We start from the raw sequence: 24,587 nt of genomic DNA, 5'->3' as shown, positions 1-24,587 counted from the left end.
AGGAACAGTCAGCATGGATTCACCAAGGGCAAGTCATGCCTGACTAACCTAATTGCCTTCTATGACGAGATAACCGTCTCTGTGGATGAGGGGAAAGCAGTGGATGTACTATTTCTGGACTTTAGCAAAGCTTTTGATACAGTCTCCCACAGTATACTTGCCAGCAAGTTAAAGAAGTCTGGGCTGGATGAATGGACGGTAAGGTGGATAGAAAACTGGCTAGATGGTCGGGCTCAACGGGTAGTGATCAATGGTTCCATGTCTAGTTGGCAGCCGGTATCAAGTGGAGTGCCCCAAGGGTCGGTGCTGGGGCTGGTTTTATTCAATATCTTCATTAACGATCTGGAGGATGGTGTAGACTGCACCCTTAGCAAGTTTGCAGATGACACTAAACTGGGAGGAGTGGTTGATACGCTGGAGGGTAGGGCTAGGATACAGAGGGACCTAGACAAATTAGAGGATTGGTCCAAAAGAAATATGATGAGGTTCAACAAGGACAAGTGCAGAGTCCTGCACTTAGGACGGAAGAATCCCATGCACTGCTACAGACTAGGGACAGAATGGCTGGGCAGCAGTTCTGCAGAAAAGGACCTAGGGGTTACGGTGGATGAAAAGCTGAATATGAGTCAACAGTGTGCCCTTGTTGCCAAGAAGGCTAATGGCATTTTGGGTTGTATAAGTAGGGGCATTTCCAGCAGATCGAGGGATGTGATCATTCCCCTCTACTCAGCACTGGTGAGGCCTCATTTGGAGTACTGTGTCCAGTTTTGGGCCCCACACTACAAGAAGGATGTGGATAAATTGGAGAGAGTCCAGCGGAGGGCAACAAAAATGATTAGGGGGCTGGAGCACATGACTTATGAGGAGAGGCTGAGGGAACTGGGATTGTTTAGTCTGCAGAAGAGAAGAATGAGGGGGGATTTGATAGCTGCTTTCAGCTACCTGAAAGGGGGTTCCAAAGAGGATGGATCTAGACTGTTCTCAGTGGTAGAAGATGACAGAACAAGGAGTAATGGTCTCAAGTTGCAGAGGGGGAGGTTTAGGCTGGATATTAGGAAAAACTTTTTCACTAGTAGGGTGGTGAAGAACTGGAATGGGTTACCTAGGGAGGTAGTGGAATCTCCTTCCTTAGAGGTTTTTAAGGTCAGGCTTGACAAAGCCCTGGCTGGGATGACTTAGTTGGGTTTGGTCCTGCTTTGAGCAGGGGGTTGGACTAGATGACCTCCTGAGGTCCCTTCCAACCCTGAGATTCTATGATTCTATGAAAAGGATCCTGACTAGCTGTCCAGCCAGCAAATAGGGAAAAAATGGGATGTGATCAAGTGACGTCAAAGACTATATCATGGTGCACATGCACAAGGGGGCTGAACTCCTGTCCCATGGGCATCCTTAATTCTGGCATTTCCTATCTTTTAAGTGCTTGAATCAGTAACCTTATGTTCTTGTAAAACAGGGATTTAATATTTGTTTTAATTTAATTTGATATAATATATGTGTGTGTCATTCCTGAGGGGGAGGCCGAGGGAATCTGTGTGGGCTGGAGTTGTGAGAAGAGACTGATGGATGCAGTAGGGGACCAACCACCAGAGAGAGTGACCATAACACCTAAGTCACTAGCCTCAACATGTGAGTGTCTCTAGGGCAGTGGTTATCATGTTCACTCTATGTGCAGGGCGGATACAAGCAAATGCAGCCCTCTGTAAAGCTATGTATTTAGGGACCCGTATATGGGCCATCCCTTGGCAGTAATACTAAAGCTGACTTACACCAGCTGAGATCTGCCCTCAGGCAGAAACCCCTCTCTCTGCTTCCATCCTAAGAGGAGTCGGACCAATGGATTCTGGTTTCCATTTTTCTTACTTCTTTGCTGAAATGAACAGCGAACCTCTTGTTTCCACTTCTCAGCTGGGACAAAGGCTTCTGGCAGCTGCAAACAAAAACAAAAACACAAGAAATTCTTAAAATGAGGCAACAAAGCCCCAAATGGTGGCAGGTGGTGGGGTGTGAGCCAGCATGGGAGCTCAGAGTTGCTGCTTATTTGATCTCAAAGAAAATTGCCCCAGAAAGACGACAGAGACTAAGAATTTCACTTGGATGTATCAGAAACGTGTCCTCCTTCTTCCATTTAACAAGCAGCAATTTCCTTCTGAGTAACTGTATGAGTGACTCGTAAAACTTTCCAAGCTCACTTTTGACGCTTATGATATTTGTGGTCCACGAAGATCCAATTCTGCTTACTTCGTTTTTGTCAAAAGTTCTGTTTTCATGATTTTTTAAATATTAAAGATAGGGATTCTTTCCCCCACTCCCGAATAGGATGTAAGCCTCAACTCCTGCTGATATCACTGCTATTTATGTATCAAGATGATGCAAAGTCCAGTCCCCATTCTGTCTGCTGCTCGCTATTATACGTGGCTTGTCTTGGTTAAAGTTGCTACGATATTTTCTCCCAACATGGAGTGTGTGGGAAGGGAAAAGTGGTGAACATGTCTATGGAGTTCATAACCTCACTATTCAGAGAAACAAGTTGCTGAAGCCAAAGAGGTGAATCCTAAAGTCAATAAAAGAAATAAAAACCAACACAGTATACATACATGGACTAAGAAGGCTTTAAATCATACTGGCTGTGGTATGAGGGTTGTTAGAGAAATTCAGAAAGTGCTGAAGTTCAGTTTTAGCTGGAGATGTTTTAGTTTCTTTGTATTGCACAATAAACTTTGAGCAAACAGTTTCCTGTTCCTCTTCCTATGTTTTTTTAATATATATATATATATATATATATATATATATATGTGTGTGTGTGTGTGTGTGTTTGAACACAAAGAAGACGGAGCGAAACACATCAAACCAGGGCCTTCAGATGATGTTGATGAGAGCGTTCTGACTAACAGTAAGTCCATCATTTTCTGCATTTTCTCTTGGGATAGGCTAACTTTAATCTGAGCTAGTTGTAGTTTGTACATGTGGGTGGTGAGACCTGTCAGATTGGGTTAGTGGCAGCGGGGCTCTGGTGGCTATTTAAAGGGTCCAGGGCAGTAAAGGCAGCGGGAGCCCCGTCCCTTTAAATAGCCCCCATAGCCCCACTGCTACTATCCCAGGGCTCCAGCAGAAGGGCTCTGGCAGCAAATTAAAGGGCCCGGGGCTCCAGCCGGTGCTGGGAGCCCCAGGACCTTTAAATTGCTGCTTGGGGAAGCTGGGCCGCACTGGTACGGCGCACCTGCTCTTGCCACTACGCCGTACCGGGGCATACCGGCTTACTTTCACCTCTGCCCGACCCCATCCACCACCACCCCGACAGACCCCCGGAATGCCCACGCCTACCCAACCCTTCCCCGTCCCCTGACCACCCCCCCAGAACCTCCGCCCCCTCCAACCGCTTCTTGTCCCTTATCAAACCCCTCCTCCCAGCCCCGGTCCGGCCCCCTTACCATGCTGCTCAGGACAGCGTGTCTGGATGCCGCGTGGCCCGCTGGAGCTCACAGCCCCACCCCGTTACCATGCTGCTCAAAGCAGCAGGAGCTGCAGAGCTGCCCAGGAGCGGTCCAGAGTGCTGGTGCCGGGCTCTGCAAGAGCAGGGAAGGTAGGGGAGGGGCTGGGGGAGCCTCCCCAGCTGGGAACTCAGGTGGGCCAGACGGGTTGGTCCCACGGGCTGGATGTGGCCCACGGCCCGGAGTTTGCCCACCCCTTTAACAACCAGTTCTAAACCAGCTTCTAAATTTAACAACCGGTTTGTGCGAACCAGCTCCAGCTCACCACTGAACACACCATATGTCAGAAGTTACCACTGCTCCACCTCACTTTGCTCTGATATTCAATATACCCAGGAGGTTCTCACAAGCTAACGCTGGATCTCAGGATGCAGGGCCTGATATTCCAGGACTGTATTTTCTGGGTTTATATTTTTGAAATGTTAATTAAATTAGGGTGTCCCACCTCTATTTTCAAACCCAGTTGGCTGATAAATACTATTACCATAGCCCCTATCTTCCTAAAACCTCACTTGGCTTTACAAACATTAGCTAAGCTGCACCTCACCCTGTGCATTAGATCAGTAGGATTATCTCCATTTTACAGATGTGGCTACAAGCACAAAGAATCATTTGTGAGAGAGAAACACTGAGGAGTTATGAATCCCAGTGACCTTCTCCCACCACTAGCTTACTTCTTTCCTCAACATGGGAATAATTGTTGTTATTAATGATCCAATTAATGATTAACACCAAGATTTTACATTGCGTTTTAGCTTCTCTCTTGATGCCCAGTGATGGGAAACCAAAGCAGCAGAATCAGTGACTTTCTCTTACGAGCTCTCAACAACCTTTCTCAGGAAGATTTGAAAAGATTTAAAGACAAACTGTCACATTCTGACTTTGAGGGGAAAGGTAACATCCCCCGAGGTCGGCTGGAGAATGCCGACAGGATAGATACGAAGAACCTCCTGATGGAATTCTATAGTGGAGATGCTGCAGTAGATGTAACCATAGAGGTTTTCAGATCAACCTTCAAGATTCAGCTGCAAAACTCAGAGAGGAAAGAGAGAAAGGTAAGAAACCTAAAGTTACTGTAAAACCTGGGAGTCTGCCCCAAGAATCTGCTCCAGGGCGGCAGCAGCAGGAACAGGAGAAACAGGCTGATAGCAGGAATGACAAATTCTGAATCCAAGCAGGAAGCCAGGGGGACTCAGAGCAGAGATGCCCACAGTGGCCCAGATTCTCTCACCTACTCCACTCCCTTTTCACCACTCAGCTGGCACAAAGGGAGCAGAGACAGCCTGTAACACTCCCTCTGCGGAAATCCCCAATGTGGGGGAGTCCCCAGTGGGTGTAGAGCCAACAGAGCGGTGCAGAGGGAGTGCCATGGGCAGAGAGAGGTGCAGAGAAGGAGTAACTGGGATGCATCCCTAGCTGGGGGATCATTCTTTGGTGACCATTAGCAGCTAGTGCAAGTAAGACCAGCCCCCAGGCTGCTCTAACCTGTGCCAGAGCTGGGACAGAGAACTGAGGATCTGTAACTGGTAACTGGTCACAGCAGAGTATGTTATCCCCAAACAGCTGGTGGACAACATGAGACATTCCGGGGGTTCCAGGCAGGATCTTTATTATCTCCAAGGCTATATTTTAATGCAAGAAACAAATTCAGTGCAGTACAAACAGCCAAGGAACCAGCAAAGCTGCAGAGCTGCAGTTCCAGAGGCTCCAGGGTGCTTTGCAGTGTCCCACAAGAGTGTAAGAGCCAGTGCCAATGGGGAGCCAGTCTGTAGTGGAGCAGTGTTAGATTCCATGTGCTCAGTGATGGAGCTAAACTCAACCCTGTTACAGTCATTCCTGTTCCACTTCCCTGCATCCTACGGTGCCAGTGGAGCCCAGCTGGGCTGGTTCTGCCTGGGGTCCCTGGGATGGAAGCTCTGGGGCTGGCAGTGGGGCTCTCCCTAGAGGCCTCTGGAATTCACTGCCCTGGACAGTCCCCCAGGGGGAGAGTTTAGAAGCCTCCAGAGCGCAATGCAGGGGGCAGTTCCTTGGTTTAGACTGAGCTCCGGACCTGTGCACAGGACCTAGTACAATGGGCCCCCGATTGGGGCTCTACATCCTACCAAAACTCAGTAATAAAATAATAATTATTGAGGGGTGGGGAAAGGGTTCTTTGTTCCCCTAAGTTAGTCACAGATGCTTGGCAAAAGGAGTGGCAATATTAAGCAAACATATCTGGTTACCTGTGCGACTTTTAATCCAGGCAGCATTCTACATTCTATCAATAACTGAATCTAGTGAGAAGCTAGGGGGTGTTGGGGGGGGGAGGCCCCAAATGGTAGTTATCCCAAATGAACAAATTCCCTCGGGCTGCCCTTAGTGTCTGTTTTAGATCCCTACATTTTAAAGGCTCTCCTGGGCCACCTAGCCCATCCCTGACCGAGGGCAGAATTCTCCTTTGCATGGACCCTTTAGTTGTTTCACCTAATCTGTGTTGGAACATGAGTGTTTGTGAGGGATTCCCTCTCCCCACAGACACTCCTGAATTGACTGTTTGTCCCAGTGCCAGTTGTTCTGTGTTTCTCTGACCACGTGGCCGGCTCATCATGTAAAGTGCAGACTAGTCATCAGTGGAACCAGGCAGGGGGAGGTCCAAGAAACTGAGCTCCCTTCACAGTATTCCCCAAACTGGACTTCATACATTGACGGCTGGTAGCAGTGCTCTCCTTGGTGATTACTTCATTAACACAGGATGCAATTGCATCATTCTGTCACTTGCTGCCTCTGTACAGAACAGAAACACACTTGCATTGAAATACACTCTACATTCTTTCACTGTGTAATTTCCCTTTCAGAGTTTCATCAGAGTCAAAACCCATCAGAGTTGTCGGCAAAAGGTATGTGATGGCTACTCAGGAAGTTACCTAAGGACAGCGGTTCCTGCTTACTCAGTTGGATACGTTCACAGAACTATTGCTGTGAAACAAAAATGAACAGTTTACATGGTCTATAATTCCCCAGGTTCTTTGTTCCATCATTAAAAAGATATTTGCCCTTCTCCAGCCCACTGGGACCTCATCCGTCCTCTATGAGTTTTCAGAGATATTGGTTCAGAGAGTGCTTCATCTAGTTCCTTAAGTATCCTAAGGTGAGTTTTTAGGCCCTGCTGACTTGAATGCGTCTAACTTATCTAAGTAGTCTTTACCCTGCTCTCTCTCTATTCTGGCTTTTGGGGTTTTCCTCTTGTTATTAATAAGAATTGTCTTAGCATCTGGTCACAATTAACATATTTAGTGAACACTGAAGCAAAATAGGCATTAAACACCTCAACCTTCTAGGTATCATCCATTATTAGATCTCCTTCCCTGCTAAGCAGTGGACCTGTGCTTTTCTTTGTCCTTCTCTTGCTCCTGTTGTATTCATACAGCCTTTTATTGCTTTCTATGTCCTTTACTAGGTGTAACTCATTTTGTCCCTTAGCCTTTCTGATTTTGTCCCTACATCTTTGTTCAATCCTTTTGTTCTCATCCTAAGCAATTTGTCTGTCTTTCCACTCTTCGTGTCATGGTCAATCCCAGGAATTGCAGCCATGATGGGGAAGTTTGCACCTTCCATTTCATGTGCTCTTCTGTTCCTTCTAGCAACTGTCAGACAAACTGTGTACAAAATGGGGTGGCAGCCTCATGCCATTACAATGAACCAATCAAAATCCTTTGGTGATTTCAATTATAAACATTTTTCCTATTTCTAGAATCTCTCGGCTCATTGTCATGCCAACCTAAGACTTTACCAGGAGCCTTGCAGACCCCTCAGTACTGCTTTTCTAGCTTAAATAATCCAGTTTGTATCAGTTGTTTTACAAACAATTTTATATAATGGGCTGAGTGGGACTTTTATTACCTTGGGCAACTTCCAATACAGATGTGTGCAAAGAGTCCCTCTGGGTTAGTACTGAGCAAATGTACTAGCCTCATGCTGGAGGACACTCTGCTGTAGGGGCAGGGGCGGCTCCAGACCCCAGCACGCCAAGCGCATGCTTGGGGCAGCATGCTGCGGGGGGTGCTCTGCCGGTCGCCGGGAGGGCGGCAGGCGGCTCCGGTGGACCTCCCGCAGGCGTGCCTGCGGAGGGTCCGCTGGTCCCGCGCAGCTTCAGTGGCCACGCGGGACCAGCAGACCCTCCGCAGGCACGCCTGCGGGAGGTCCACCAGAGCCGCGGGACCAGCGACCGGCAGAGCGCCTCCTGCAGCATGCTGCCCTGCTTGGGGCGGCGAAATGTCTAGAGCCGCCCCTGTGTAGGGGCACCATCTCTTAAGTGAGGAAGGTAACTGGAAGTACTCAATTGTGGTAATTAAAGATCCTGTGATGCTCTCTCTTGTAAACCCATGTGTCCTGACAAATTCTAGTTTATGAAGTTACATTCTTTCCACCTACATTCCCAGTATTGTTTCAACTGCATATGATATTCTCTTCCACTGTTGACCTATCTTGTTGTGTAGTGTTCCTGTGCACTGTCAGACAGTAGCTGGGTTTCACCAGAGAGGTGGTTGCATTTCACTGGGGATGAAGTGATGCCTACAGTCTTTACTCAAATGAATACTTTCAGTGGGGCGACCGTATTTGAATAAGGGCTGCAGGATCTCACCCACAGTTGAGTGATTTCAGGATCCTTTTTGAAGAAGGTTTCATTATAAATGTGAAGAACCATTATTGTTGTTACAGTAGAACTATTTTAAGAGATTAGTCTGTCTGTTTTCTGAACTTTCAGTTCAATATTTCTAACGTCTCATGTTGCTGATACAGGTTACAAGAAGAAGTATAAAGAAGATATTAAAAAGAAATACAAGCTAATAAAAGACATGAACAGTCGTTTTGGTGACTATATGATTCTAAACAGAAGATACACAAACCTCATTATTGTAGACAGACCTCGTCAGGCAAAGGAGAGAGAACATGAAATAATGGCCATGGGATGGAGACATGCAGAAATCATGACTGAACGAGCTAGTTCTGCAGTTACACTGGCCACTCTCTATAAACCTGATAAAGATGGACAAACACCACAAGTCGTTGAGCTGCTGGGATTGGGAAAACAATGACTGCAAGAAAGATCATGTACGGTTGGGCAGCTGGGGAACTCTATAAGAAAAAGTTTGATTATGTTTTCTACATAAACTTCAGGGAAATGAACCTTCTTAATGAGCAGGGAAGTGTGGCTGATATGATTTTTAAAAGTTGGCTTAATACAAATGCACCAGTTAACCACATTCTAGTGAATCCAGAAAAACTCCCGTTCATAATAGATGATTTTCCTTTGATCAGCCTAAAGATAATCTGTGCACTGACCCCTGGGAGAAGAAGCCAATGGAAATCCTCCTGAGCAGTTTATTTAGGAGAACAGTTCTTCCTGAATCCTACCTGATGATCACTACAAGACCAGCTGCTCTGGAGAAACTCGGGCAATGTTTGGAATGCTCACGTTATGCAGAGATCCTGGGGTTTTCCGAAGCTGAGCGGGAGGAATATTTCCACAAGTTCTTTGGAAATGAAAACCAAGCAAAACAAGCTTTACGATTTGTGAAAGCAAATGAAATTCTTTTCACCATGTGCTTTGTCCCCTTCGTATGTTGGATCATCTGCACTGTTCTGAAACAACAGCTTGAAAAAGGTGAGAATCTCACACAAACTTCAAAAACAGTCACTGGAGTGTATATCTTTCCAGTTTAGTCAAGCCTCTCAGCAACAATACAAAGCAACACTTATATGGAAATCTGAGGGGACTTTGCTCTTTGGCTGCTGATGGAATCTGGAAACAAAAGATACTGTTTGAGGAAGAAGAAATCAAGAAGTTTGGCTTAGATCGAGAAAACTCTCTCCCTCTCTTTTTGAATGAGAATATTTTTCAAAAAGAAACTGACTGTGAATGTCTCTACAGCTTCATTCACTTAAGCTTTCAGGAATTTTTTGCAGCTTTGTTATATGTCCTGGAGGAAGATGAAACAATAGATTCAGGGATTCCCAAGAAAGATGTGAAAACGTTGTTAGAAAACTATAGAAACTCTAAAAATTATTTAATGTTAACAGTGCGATTCCTGTTTGGGTTCTTAAATGAAGAAAGAATGAAGGACCTGCAGGAAAAATGTGGGTGTAAACTTTCACCTAAAATTAAGGCAGATTTACTGAAGTGGGTTCAAGCAAACCAACAAACAGATTTAACCTTGCCCTGTGTTCATGAGGGGATTTATCAAAGTTATCAGCTTGAGTTGTTTCACTGTGTGTATGAGATGTATGAAGAAGATTTTGCAGTTAATGCATTGGATCACTTCACTGAACTGAAATTAAATCAAAATAAATTTACCCAGATGGATCAAAGGGCTCTTTCATTCTGTGTAAAGCATTGTCGTAGTCTGGAGTCACTTTGTATATATGACTGTACATTTAGTTTAGAAGACCATGAGGAAGAACTCCCAAGACGACAAAAGTGGCTACATCAGTAAGTATTATCTGAGCTGAAAAATCTGTAGTTTCTTTAACAGATTAAATGTTGCTTTCCCTCTGTCTTGATAACTACTAATTGGCTGAATGATCCACCTGAGACCAATTCTACTGTTACTGTAAGCTAATGATACAGTTATCACACTACTGAAAAAAATGACCTTTTTAAAAAAAAATCGTAATTGTTTGGTCTGCTCTATCCTCTCAATGACTGAAATGTTTGCTGTACTGTTTTGTGTACAGATAAGAAAGGGGTGAGACAAAAGAGCGGGGGAGGGAAACCTGCTTTGTGTCAACAATTGTACAAGAACGGTTGAGAGCTGCTCACTGAGACCTTCCATGATGAGGAAATCACTAGGAAACAAAACAAGCTTCCACATCCCCGGTGTACAACTAAGGCACCTTTTATAGTAGTAAAATTGCATCCACCCTAGAGATTGTACTGGTCCAAACATTTTGGTAAAAATTTGTCTCCTAACCAAAATAGTTATAGCAGTAATAACATTGTGTGTTGATCAGGCCTCAACTGAAAATCAGCATGTAGTTTTACCGTGCTGTTGTGTGTAGAAGGCAGTGTGTTTGAACAGTTCGCTGATCAAATAAAATTCAGAACAAAACCAAACTTGAAATTTCCCACAAAATTCTGAGTTTCAACCAGCCCTAACTGCAACCAGAAAACATGTGTCTTCACCAGGGGCAGCTCTAGGAATTCCGCCGCCCCAAGCAGGGCGGCACGCCGCACGGGGCACTCTGGTGGTCGCCGGTCCCGTGGCTCCGGGGGACTTCTTGCAGACGTGCCTGCGGAGGGTCCGCTGGTCCCACGGCTCTGGTGGACCTCCAGCAGGCATGCCTGCGGGAGGTTCACCAAAGCCGCGGGACCAGCGGACCCTCCGCAGGCACGCCTGCGGGTGGTCCACCGGAGCCGCCTGCCGCCCTCCCGGCAAAATGCCGCCCCAAGAGCGCTTGGCGCACTGGGGTCTGGAGCTGGCCCTGGTCTTCACCACCAAACTATGCTGCAGCACTTTAAAATAACAAAGAACAATTGTTTTCGCTAGAACTCTTCACCACAATTTGCTGCATGTGGATAAAACTAAAATTATCATTTAAAAAATCAGTAGTACATAGGATCTTAAAAAATATTTCAGAAGCTTCTTCCTATCAGTATAATTAGATTTTAACAAAAAAAAAGGTGCATTCAATAATTCGTGGTGTGTCTCAGTGTCGCTATTAACAACTGCTTGGCAGGTCTCCAAAAACAATCCTAACCCGACCTACCATGCCGCGCACATCTTGCAAGACATAACTAGTGCAATCTTCCACATAACCAGTGCAATGTCATGCAGAGAGTGTAGAGGTTTTTTTGTTTTTTTCTGGGTGAGGGAAGATTCCACAATAGTGAGTAGCTTAGCAGATGGTGCATTGAGGTACCAACTAAAAGCTTGTGAGTTCTAATCCCAGCTGTTTCTTGGCTGCTCTTGATATTTCTCTGCCTTTTTCATCCCTTATTAACATAGGCCTCAAAACCCTGCCTTAGGGGAGGTATAACTATCACCTACCCATTTTACAGCCAAGATAACAGAGCGATTGGCAAGTTCACATCAACAGAGCCGAGGATAGAACCCAGGCCTCTAATAGCATGGATCTAAGCCTCATTCATTTTGCCAACCTGCCTATAAGGTGAAAAAAGCCAAAATATCAATACATTCAGACAGAGTGGCTCTTTGTTCCTGTCTAGTAGATTAGAGGTGGGCAAACTTTTTGGCCGGAGGGTCATATCGGGGTTCCAAAACTGTATGGAGGGCTGGAGAGGGAAGGCTGTACCTCCTCAAACAGCTTGGCCCCTGCCCCCTATCTGCCCCCTCCCACTTCCCACCCCCCTCAGAACCCCTGACCCATCAAACACCCCCCCACTCCTTGTCACCTGACCACCCCATCTCTAACCACCCCCCTGGGACTCCACCCCTATCCAACCCCCCCTGCTCCCTGTCTCCTGACTGCCCTGACCCCTATCAACATCCCCGCCCCCTGACAGCCCCCAAGCCTATCCAACCCTCCCTGTTCCCAGTTCCCTGACTGCCCCCCCAACCTCCACCCCATCTAACTGCCCCATTCTCCCTGTCCCCTGACTGCCCCCCGGGACCTCCTACCCCTTATGTAACCCCCCTACCCCCTTACCATGCCACTCAGAGCAGCAGGAGCCTGCAACCACACCACTGCGCTGCCCAGCAGGAGTGGCAGGCCAGAGCGCTTGCAGCGCGCTGAGGCTGCGGGGGACGGAGGACAGCGAGGGAGGGGCTGAGGTCTAGCGTCCCGGCCAGGAGCTCAGGGGCCGGGCAGGATGGTCCCGCAGGCCGGATGTGGCCCACGGGCCGTAGTTTGCCCACCTCTGGACTAGATCATAGAGCGAGCAGTTCACAGATCTCTAATAGCCTCTGTACTCATGGGAGTGGTCCTTTAAATCAAGTGACAGATGCTCATGTGTTGAGGTTGAGAGCCCAGGACCACTCCCTGCAGATCAGCGCTGGCCAAATCAGGCAGGAAACAGATCTGACCCTGATCTCTCACATTTCAGGTCAGTGTCCTAACTACCCAGTTACAGAATCAGTCTTGTTCTCTCTGGCCCAATGAATACTTAAGGATTTGCACAAAGTGGAATAGCTCCAACAGAGAGAAAAACACTAACCATAGGGTTATTAGCCATTCTGCAATGAGAGCGCTCTCTCTCTCTTCCTCTCCCCAGAGGTATTAAGGAATGTTTGTTGAACATTTTCTAACCAGTTCTACTGAAGACAACCCAAGCAGGAGGGTTGTTGCAATGGCTGTGCTGTCTCTAACCAGCTGAGCGTAGACTCCTGAAGAGAATCCAGTCTAACAATCCTGAAACCCAACAGCCTAGTGCTAGGGATTCCCCGCTAATAGGATGTTGGTGGCCCCAGAATGAATTGAGATTGGTCAGTTCCAGCTCCCACTTCACAAACTCACCACCATGTGATGCACTAACTAGTAAATGATCACGTTTAGTCTAATGGGCAGAAGTTAGTAAGCAGGAGTCATGTGCACCAGCTGCCCAACCATTGTCAAGTGTTTTGCAGGATTCACAGCAGAGGTGAGTTTTAAGGCGGGATCTGAAGAAGGCTATTGCAGAGGAGTAATGGAGTTATGACCTGGCTCCCTATTGACCCGAGTCGAGTTAAACATGGTTGAACTGACTCTTTTCAAAGCATTATATAGTGCTGACCCCAGCTGAGAGCGAGAGAGAGAGAGCTCCAGTCCCTCCATGACAGTGACTTGGCCTGGTGGCTTTATTCCACAAGAAAAAGCAATCTGTTGACAAGGAAGGAAAGGCTCGTCTCTGCAGGAGACTAAGTTGTCACAGCTGTGGGGCCACAATGGTGGAACTCACTGCCCAATGTAGAATCATAGAATCATAGACTTTAAGGTCAGAAGGGACCATTATGATTGTCTAGTCTGACCTCCTACACAACGCAGGCCACAGAATCTCACCCACCCAGTCCTGTAACAAACCCCTGACCTATGTCTGAGCTATTCAAGTCCTCAAATCGTGGTGTAAAGACTTAAAGGTGCAGAGAATCCTCCAGCAAATGACCCGTGACCGATGCTCCAGAGGAAGGCAAAAAAAACCCCAGGGTCTCTGCCAATCTGCCCTGGATGAAAATTCCTTCCCGCCCCCAAATATGGTGATCAGCGAAACCCTGAGCATGTGGGCAAGACTCACCAGCCAGACACCCAGGAAAGAATTCTCTGTCGTAACTCAGATCCCACCCCATCTAACATCCCATCACAGGCCATTGGGCATATTTACTGCTAATAGTCAAAAATCAATTAATTGCCAAAATTAGGTTATCCCATCATACCATCCCCTCCATAAATTTATCAAGCTTAGTCTTGAAGCCAGATATGTCTTTTGCCCTCACTACTCCCCTTGGAAGGCTGTTCCAGAACTTCACTCCACTGATGGTTAGAAACCTTCGTCTAATTTCAAGTCTAAACTTCCTGATGACCAGTTTATATCCATTTGTTCTTGAGTCCAATTGGTACTGAGCTTAAATAATTCTTCTCCCTCCCTGGTATTTATCCCTCTGATATATTTATAGAGAGCAATCATATCTCCTCACAACCTTCTTTTGGTTAGGCTAAACAAGCCAAGCTCTTTGAGTCTCCTTTCATAAGACAAGTTTTCCATTCCTCAGATCATCCTAGTAGCCCTTCTCTGTACCTGTTCCAGTTTGAATTCAACCTTCTTAAACATGGGCGACCGGAATTGCACACAATATTCCAGATGAGGTCTCACCAGTGCCTTGTATAATGGTACTAACACCTCCTTATCTCTACTGGAAATACCTTGCCTGATGCATCCCAAGACCCAAGTTTTTTTTCACGGCCATATCACATTGGTGGTTCATAGTCATCCTGTGATCAACCACTACTCCAAGGTCCTTCTCCTCCTCTGTTACTTCCAAGTGACGCGTCCCCAGTTTAAAACAAACATTCTTGTTATTAATCCCTAAATGCACTTTTCACTATTAAATTTCATCCTATTACTATTACTCCAGTTTACAAGGTCATCTACATCTCTGTATTGGCAATACCTCCCAGCTTTGTGCCATCCACAAACTTTATTAGCACATTCCTGCTTTTTGTGCCAAGGTCAGTAATAAAAAGATTAAGTAAGATTGGTCCCAAAACTGATCCCTGAGGAACTCCACTAGTAACCTCCTTCCAGCCTGACAGTTCATCTTTCAGTATGACCCGTTGTAGTCTCCCTTTTAACCAGTTCCTTATCCACCTTTCAGTTTTCATATTGATCCCCATCTTTTCCAATTTAGCTAATAATTCCCCATGTGGAACCATATCAAATGCCTTACTGAAATTGAGGTAAATTAGATCTACTCCATTTCCTTTGTCTAAAAAATCTGTTACCTTCTCAAAGAAGGAGATCAGGTTGGTTTGGCACGATCTACCTTTTGTAAAACCATGTTGTATTTTGTCCCAATTACCATTGACCTCAATGACCTTAACAACTTTCTCTTTCAAAAAATTTGCCAAGACCTTACATACTACAGATGTCAAACTAGCAGGCCTGTAGTTACCTGTATCACTTTTTTTTCCCTTTCTTAAAAATAGGAACTATGTTAGCAATTCTCCAGTCATATGGTACAATCCCTGAGTTTACAGATTCATTAACATTTTTGCTAATGGGCTTGCAATTTCATGTGCCAGATCCTTTAATATTATTGGATGAAGATCATCTGGGCCCCCTGATTTTGTCCCATTAAGCTGTTTGAGTTTGGCTTCTACCTCGGATGTGGTAATAGCTACCTCCATATCCTCATTTCCATTTGTTATCCTACCATTATCCCTAAGCTCCTCATTAGCCTCATTAAAGACTGAGGCAAAGTATTTGTTTAGATGTTGGGCCATGCCTAGATTATCCTTAATCTCCATCCATCCTCAGTGTTTAGTGGTCCCACTTCTTCTTTCTTTGTTTTCTTCTTATTTATATGGCTATAGAACCTTTTAATATTGGTTTTAATTCCCTTTGCAAGGTCCAACTCTACATGGCTTTTGGCCTTTCTCATTTTATCCCTACATGTTCTAACCTCAATAAGGTAGCTTTCCTTGCTGATCCCTCCCATCCTTGTAGGCTTTCTGTTTTTTCTTAATCACCTCTCTGAGATGCTGGCTCATCCAGCTTGGTCTATAACTCCTGCCTATGAATTTTTCCTCCTTTCTTGGGATGTAGGCTTCTGATAATTTCTGCAACTTTGACTTGAAGTAATTCCAGGCCTCCTCCACCTTTAGATCCACAAGTTCTTCAGTCCAATCCACTTCTCTAACTAATTTCCTTAGTTTTTTAAAGTTAACCCTTTTGAAATCAAAAACCCTAGTCACAGATCTATTCTTGTTTATCCTTCCATTTAGTTTGAACTGAATTAGCTCATGATCACTCGAACCAATGTTGTTCCCTAAAACCATTTATTCTATGAGGTCCTCACTACTCACCAAAACCAAATCTAAAATGGCATCCCCTCTTGTTTGTTCTTCAACTATCACTAGCACTTGTCCTCCAATCTATATCTGGGAAGTTAAAGTCTCCCATGATCACACAATTTCCATTAGTATTTACTTCATTAAAAACATTAAAGAGATCTCTATCCAGATAGATGTAATAAGAATGAACCGCCTGCCCCCCCCACACACACACTGCCTCAAAACTAAATACAAACCCTACGTCTCTGACTGAGTTTTCCCACGAGAACCAGCTCTCACCAGCACCGTCACGTTACACATGTTCTTTAAAAATAATCCCAGTGATAACCTCGCTCTTTCCTGATGGAGGGGAGATGTCTTGTGGAAGGCACTGGGACACCACAGTGTTGGATTACCTTATAATAATCTGAGTCTTCAGCATAAATTTGACTGTCAAAACCACATTTTGAATGAAATTGCCCAGTGTCAAGGTGTAGGTGGAGAAAAGGAGAGGCCAAGGATGGAGCCCTGTGGGGTGCCAATGAAAGATGGAGGGGGGTGAGAGGATGCAGTACATGAAATGCTGATGAGAGAGGTAGGAGGAGAAGCAGGAGAGAACAGACTCCTGAAAGTTGAGGGAAGAAGAGGTTTCAAGAGGAGGAGAGTAGGCAAAGGTGTTAAAGGCAGTGGAGAGGTTGACGAGAGGGAGGACCGAGTACCTGAACTCTGGCTAGGGTGAGGTTAATAAAAACAAAGATGGAAGCTTCAGTGGTGAGGAAGCCAGACTGGACAGGGTGACAAAAGACAGGGATTTGGCCTGCTCTCCTTTTACCCACCATCTGCCTCAGCAATACCATCAACCATCCCATCCTATCTTCTGATCTACCTTGTTCCTAATACCCTTCCATTCCTCATGGTTTTGCCCCTCAAACTCTGGTCCATTTCCTTGGCAATTTATGTGTGATTTATTTGCCCCCATGATAAAAAACCCTTCCCGTGACCCCACTTGTCTCTCCAACTATCACCCTGTCTCCCCGAGTCCTCTACAACTGCTGTTTAAGAAAGACCTGATTATTAGAGCTGGGCAGATAATAATGAAAAATTCACTCAATGAATGTTGCCTTTTTCACAAATTATCCAAACAATTTTATTTTTTTTAAATATTATTTTTTTCTAAATTATTCATTTTGATTGGACACACAGGTCATAGATATTTTGGTTCTGTGAATCGATGAACATAAAAATGAGAACCAGATTTCTTGTATGAATGCTCAGGATTATAAATACAAATTTTGCTTTCACAGGAATATTCTGTAACAGTGACTTAAACGTGTTACTTCAACAACATTCCTGTCTGCAAATTCCCTTTGCTAGACTATTTGGAAAGTGCAAAATAAAACACAGTGGAAATAAATTCACTTTAAAATTCTTGAATTTTAGTTGATTAATTATTCATCCAGCACTATTTCTTATACAGATGCTGCTTTTTAAAATTAACGTACCATTTTACACATTCTGCTGTCAGGAAACAATCAGCTCCATTTCTGGTTCCTCCTAGGGATGTAATTTCACTAAGCATAACCCTAATTATACACTATTGAGTAACAGTTGTCATATTTACAATTTTAAGCAAATACCTTATATTTGGTTTTTAGCTTTGTGGGCAAATTAAAGACAACATTCCTAGTTAAATAAACATGATAATTTCTACTGTATCTCCAGAAATGATACTGCAGTTACTGCCTGACACACAAGCATAAAACCTCTGGAGACATTCCCATTTGTGTGAGTAGTTAGAACTGGTTTTAATATTCAGAGAATCAGAGTACCACAAGTTCATAAAATGAATGGATTAATCTTAGTCGCATGTTTTCTATTTGACTCCGTATACTTAAAATACATATCAAAGTACTAGATGTAGTTTTGAATTGGGGGACTTACAACTAACTAACTGCAGAATAATCTATATGCACCGTATCACACTGTCCAAGAGGCTATTTCAATGTTCAGGAAATAGAATTAAAATCTGTCTTCAGAGAGCAATATAGAACATTTCTATTTTCTCCTTTTCAAGGAAGCAACGTCAGGATAAGCCACAGCATTCGTCTATTTACCTGCTCTGTCAAGCACTGAAGGATCCAAACTGTAAATTAAAGAAACTAGAGTAAGTAACTATTCTTTCTTTTTAAAATCCTCTTATTACTGCTGCTATCCCAGAAATTCTACAACAGTGCAGCTCTTCACCATGGTTGGTACAGTGACCACATAGAATTGTGTAACTTCTGAGGATTGTGTTTAAATTTGCAGTTAATACATGTGGGGTTGGCTTAGTCAGCCTAGTGCTGCAATGACAGTTAACCCAATTACCTTACCCACAGATGAGCCTGAGAGACAGGGCTAAGTAGTGTGGCCAGGGGAAATTTTTGAGATCAGGAAAGACTCAGGAAGTAGGAGAGAGAAGCTAAGGTATTTTAATCCTAGATATTTCTAAGGTGCCTGTCACTAGAGCTGGGTGAAATTTACACAGTGATTAGTTGATTTGGCAAATAAAGCAGTTTCGGGTCAACTGAAACTGTTCACAAATTCAGGTCATATCTGATGAATGGTTTTGACTGAATAAAAATGGGGGGAAAGTTTCCAAAAAAGTCAAAATATTTAGTTTAGACATTTTTGAACCAAAATTTCAAAGTTTGTGTCAAAATGATGTTTTGTTAGGAAAAATTAGCTCAGTTTAATTTTAAAAAAATAGAGTTAAACAAAAACAAAACCTGAAAACTAATAATTTTGTTTAGGGTAGCACAAAACATTTCATTAGAGTCCAAGCTAATTTTTTCCTTTGTTTTCATTTAATCGGGAAAAATTGACTTTACTGTTTCAAGTGAACCCAGATAAAATATTTATTTCATATTATTGAGCTCAGGCACTGAACCAAATAATAAACTATTCGTCCAGTCCTACCTGTCACCAGGGTATCTAAGCCCTGAACATATCTATTTATTTAACATTTTTGTACCATATTGGATTTCATTTCTTCCTGACTCACAGGTATGGTTTTTTGGGAGGGGATTGATTTCTTTCTTTCTCTCTCTCTCTGCTCCACCCCTCAACTCTCTTCCTTCTTTCTCTCTCCTCTTACTACACCATCTCCATCTCATGCTAGTTGGTCTAGTTATTCCTTAGTCCTGCCTTGAGTCCAGGGGACTGGACTAAATGACCTATTGAGATCCCTTCCAGTCCTACACTCCATGATTCTGTGCTGATCCTGGAGTTGTTCCTGGAAAAGTCTTTAGCAAAGAGGTGATCTTGCATTTTGCTTTGACCATGGCCAGGCCAGGCCTCAGTCTGATCCCCTCTGACAAGGAGTTCTACTGCAGGGCTCTAGCTGTTGAGAATTCTCTGCCCCAATGCCCAAGAGTCTGAGCCTGGGCTCCTCTAGTTGGATTGTCCCTGTGAGCACAGCTCTTCTGCAGGGTGCTGGTGGATCGAGCGGTTTGAGACTATGTCTGTGCTAGAGAACTTTGACCTTACCAGCAGCAGCACATCTTCCTAACACACCTGTAACACTGCACAGCCACGTACTTACAGCGATGCACAAGAGATCACATCACCTTTGGATTTTAATAGAATGCAATGACATATTGTCACCTACCATGTCTCTCTCCACTGATTCAGCACAAGCACTGGCAGAGCAGCTGCAGTGGGGCAATAAATATTCCCAGTGCAATCCGACAATGCCCCGGACAGCTCGGATAGCTCAGAGTACTGGCATCATCGTGACAAGCTGCTCACTGAAGCTAAGCAGGCGATTTCATAATGTGGATGAATTAACAAAAGGTGATGCAAAATTAGCAACAGAAAATTGTTTCCAAGTTCCACCCAGCTCTTCTACTTGTACCCCTGCTGCATGCCAGCCCCAGAGCATATGAAGGGAGACTGGCCGGAGACTGTCCCGTCTTTGCTCTGTCTGGCCCCAAACATTTCCCCCACTTCCCCACCCAGGTTAGCAATGCCAGAAATACACTGCAACAACATCTGAATTTCAACTTTAAAACAGAAATCTTGGTTTTATTTGGTCCCTTGAGGATTCTTCTGAAAACCATAAAAGGGAAAAGCAGCAGATAGTGACATTGTCCTGGTGCGTGGTGCACGTACATTCGCACACATTGCATGGTGTGTTCACTGCCTCAGCAGCAACTTCCATACTGCTGAGATCTGCAAATAAGAACGCCGAGCAGGATAATGAACTAATGAATTAACAGCCAGACGAGCACTACCCTCTGCACTCCCACACCTCCAAGTAACTCCATGTATTTTCCCGTGGTTCTCCTTGCTCCCATCCTCCCCCCGGGAAGCTGCACGTACCCCAGGGACACCACAACAGAAGGTGAGGAAGAACTCCGAAGTCTCTGGGCTACATGGAGGAGGGGCCCTGAGTGATATTCTCCCTCTGAGCCCAGAGCACGGTCATCTCAAGCTCCCAAAGAGCTACCTGCAAGGGAACAGCTAGTTGAGCTCCAAAACAAACCACAAAACGAGATCTGAAAACATAACAAAACAATCAAAACAACTGAACAAATGACTAAAATCCAGCCCCTCACGAGCACAGACACCCACAGCTGCTGGTGCTCTTCATGATACATCCTGGCCCTGCAGGCCCACAAGCATCATGGCAGAGGGCAGTGGGAGCTGCTGACCGCATCACATCTTCTGCAAGTGAGAGGATGTTCCATTCACAACATATGTGCAGATTTTAGGGCAGGACAGAACCATTTAAAGGAGCAATGCCGCAAACTAAAAAACTGAAGTGAGAACATACACTATAAGCCATAGATGTTATGCTCCTGGTTCAGGGAGCTGTGTTAAGAAGTGTGGGTCAGATGCAACAAGCCACAGGCCTGCAGCACTTGCAGAGCGTGCTGTTTGTGGACATAGTGCATTGTGTGCATACAAAAGAAAATGGCTAATGTGGCTGCACTGCATCATTGTAGCTTCCAGTTCAGTCACACTGCTGCAAATTGCAACATGGAGTTTTCTAGTGCACATGCCAGATTGGGACCAATTTCTGGCATTGCAAATTAGTACCAGGACTTTGAATTTGGGGGGATGGGGAATGGGAAGCCAGATGAGTTGCTGGAGCATCAGACAGAGTGATATGCTCACTTTGGTCGTTGTAGATTAAGGATTGATCTGCTGCCTTCTGAATGGGATGCTTAGACCATGCCAAGAGAGAGTGAGTTGTGGCAGTCCAACAGAAAGGTGACATAGCCATGGACGACAGTGGCTAAGGACTAGGGAATAGACGTGCGGAAAAGAATTAAATGGAATATCATTTTGTGTTTCCAGGCCCCAATGGCTTAAAGTAATTCCATGTTGGGGGGGAAAAAGTTGGTCTCCAAAAGGGAGGAGGCTATAAATCCACTACAGAAATTCATGGACTCATAGATTGTAAGGCCAGACGGTACCATTACATCATCTACTCTGACCTCATGTATAACACAGACCATTACATTTCACCCAGTTACCCCTGCACTGAGCCCAGTAACTTGGGTTTAACTAAAGCATCTTCCAGAAAGGCATCCAGTCTTGATCTGAAGACATCAAGAGATGGAGAATCTACCACTTCCCTTGGTAGCTTTGTTCCAATGGTTAACCGCCCTCACTGTTAGAAATTTGTGCCTCATTTCTAATTTAAATTTGTCTGGTTTTAATTTCCCACCACTGGTTCTTGTTATGCCTGTCTCTGATAGACTAAAGAGCCCTGTTGCACCTGTTGCCTGAGTAGAGCTGGGAGATGATTTCTGGTGTGAGTATGAGGCTATTGAGCTGGCTCCAGGAAACCTTCATTACTAGCCATGACAGCCCTTCCCAGTTGTTTAGGTGAAAGGGTGTCAGGAAGCTGGCAGTGTGTCTTTTATTTTACCATTTGACATTTCTCTACCCCAGTTACAAAAAGAAATTGCTATTGTTTGAAACGTATACAGTTCTTCCCCATAACACACCTTCCTTCTCCCTCCCCCACCTCCCTCCTCTCCTGCATTCCCCAGGCCCATAAAACCACATGGCCCTGTGATGGGGTGTACAACCCACACACCAGCCAAGAAGGGGCTGACAACTTGTAGGTTCAATCAGCCCCACCTTGCTACACCAGGAGTAGGTGACAGGCCTAGAGTGAGGGGCTAAAAAGAGAGAATCAAGCTGAGTGGCTGGCTGGCTGGGAAAGGGAGTAGCTCGCTGGCTCTCACTCAGTGAGAGAAACCTGTCTGGAGCCAGGAAGCTGGGTCAGACTGCTGCAGATCAGGGCCTCCTTGAGGGAACGGCAGCCTGAAACAGGGAGGCCAGGTGTGGGTTAAGTAGAAAAAACAGAGCAAATAGAAGGGCTTGGTCCAGCCATAGGCTGGGATGGACAACTCACCCTTTTGGTTTTGTGTTATGTGTGTTGGAACTTGGCTATCCTGGAAGAGGCAGAACTTTGGTGTGAGACTTAACTGGGATGTTAAGTCACCACAGACCGGATCACATTAGAGGTAGCAGCTGACCATTGAAGATCTTGAAGGGAAACAGAAGCATGGTGAATTGTACCATGGTGGACCACAAGGGGTTGCTGCGAAGGCTGACCCGGCCACAAGCCCTTATTCACCAAACCCCATATGGCTCTGAATTCCCACCAACCCTCTGCAACTCCAGAGTGGCCTTAATTCCCCTCAGCCTTCCTCAAACCTCAGTTGACACGGACTTCACTTAATCTCCTCTTCACCCTGTTGTCCTACTGCTCTACAGCCTCGTGGCCCCACACCTCATCCAGCTCCCCAGTGGCCTCCATGGCTCCTTCTCTCCCGCACCCTTAGAATTTTGGGTGAGGGTGGTGAGCTTTCCCCTCCCCTCCGTTTTCTTCTGAGGGCAGCCAGCTGGTCCAACCCCCATGTGTTTTATAGGGCCTGACATGTGGATCCATTGTGCTCCAGTCCTCTGGGCGCAGGTACCAGGGATCTTCCTTTAGGGAAGTGTTGCTGCCCTTACCCAACTTTTCATCTTCCACTGGCAAAAATGAGGTTGCTTGCTAGGCTCCATCTCTGCTTTTTACAAGCAAAGCTGGTGAGGCGGGGAGGGACTTAATCCCCAACAGTGTTTTCCAGGATCTCAGGTTGTTCCCAGGGTGGTACTACAGGGTCCAGACAGTTTGGGTTTGCACATTTCTCTGATTTCCAATCCTTGTTCAACTGACTTTAAAGTAGAACCTGAATTTGTAATTTCCAGGCTTAGGGATGACAGTTTAGGATTTGTTTTTAAAAACCCAGCATTTTTTAATCTCTTTCTACAAGGCTGGGGGCAGGTCACAGTAACTTCAATGTCAGCATGACAAAGCCTTCTGTCCAGGAACTGTTTATATGTTGGCTGTGAAGGAAGAGTTTGCTACACAATGGAAGCCCAAACACTGAAACCTCAAACTTTGCCAACAACGGCACATGTACGGGGCATCACAGCCACCTTTATCCACAGAGCAAATTCTTGCCGACACCAATCCCAATGTGATCTGTGAAGCTAGGCAAATGCACTGCCCTTTTCTACAGCAGACTGAGGGTGACCAGAGGAATATGCATTGATTTCTCACTGCAAAGTAAAGGGAATGGAAAAACTCTGTGTAAAAATAAACAACAGTAGAACCTCAAAGTTACAAACACCAGAGGTATGAACTGACCAGTCAACCACACAACCCATTTGAAGCTGGAAGTATGCTATCAGGCAGAAGCAGAGAAGAAAAAAAGAAGCAGCAGCAAACACATTATGTGACTGTGTGTTAAATGTAATCTACTAAAAAAATAAAGGGAACGTTTTAAAAAATTGACAAGGTAAGGAAACTGTTTCTGTGCTTTTTTCATATAAATTAAGATGGTTAAAAGCAGCATTTTTCTTCTGCATAGTACAGTTTCAGAGTCAGTTGCTCACTCATAGTAAACTATTAAGTCAGTGTTCAGTGGTAAACTTTTGAAAGAACAACCATAACATTTTGTTCAGATTTACAAACATTTCAGAATTATGAACAACTTCCATTCCCAAGGTGTTCGTAACTGTGAGGATCTACTTTTGTAAAGAGAATTAACTGTAAAAATGGGACCACTTCCTCCTGGCCTTTTGAAGAGCTTTTGAAGAGGAAATTGTGTGATCATGGGAAACTTTAACTTCCCAGATATAGACTGGAGGACAAGTGCTAGTAATAATAATAGGGCTCAGATTTTCCTGGATGCAATAGCTGATGGATTCCTTCACCAAGTAGTTGAAGAACAAACAAGAGGGGATGCCATTTTAGATTTGGTTTTGGTGAGTAGTGAGGACCTCATAGAAGAAATGGTTGTGGGAACAACCTTGGTTTCAGTGATCATGAGCTAATTCAGTTCAAACTAAATGGAAGGATAAACAAAAATAGATCTGTGACTAGGGTTTTTTATTTCAAAAGGGCTAACTTTAAAAAATTAAGGAAATTAGTTAGAGAAGTGGATTGGACTGCAGAACTTGTGGATCTAAAGGTGGAGGAGGCCTGGAATTACTTCAAGTCAAAGTTGCAGAAATTATCAGAAGCCTGCATCCCAAGAAAGGGGGGAAAATTCATAGGCAGGAGTTATAGACCAAGCTGGATGAGCC

General features: G+C 44.9%; 1 pseudogene; it reads left to right on the top strand.

Annotated features, from left to right (window-relative positions):
- Positions 1–24,587, top strand: part of LOC120393463 — a 71,028-nt pseudogene that overhangs the window by 5,736 nt on the left and 40,705 nt on the right.

The sequence above is a fragment of the Mauremys reevesii genome, unplaced genomic scaffold, assembly GCF_016161935.1.
Source record: "Mauremys reevesii isolate NIE-2019 unplaced genomic scaffold, ASM1616193v1 Contig2, whole genome shotgun sequence".
In the NCBI taxonomy this organism is placed as follows: domain Eukaryota; kingdom Metazoa; phylum Chordata; order Testudines; family Geoemydidae; genus Mauremys; species Mauremys reevesii.
The sequence above is the reverse complement of the archived record's forward strand: the minus strand, read 5'-3'. Positions and strand labels throughout refer to the sequence as shown.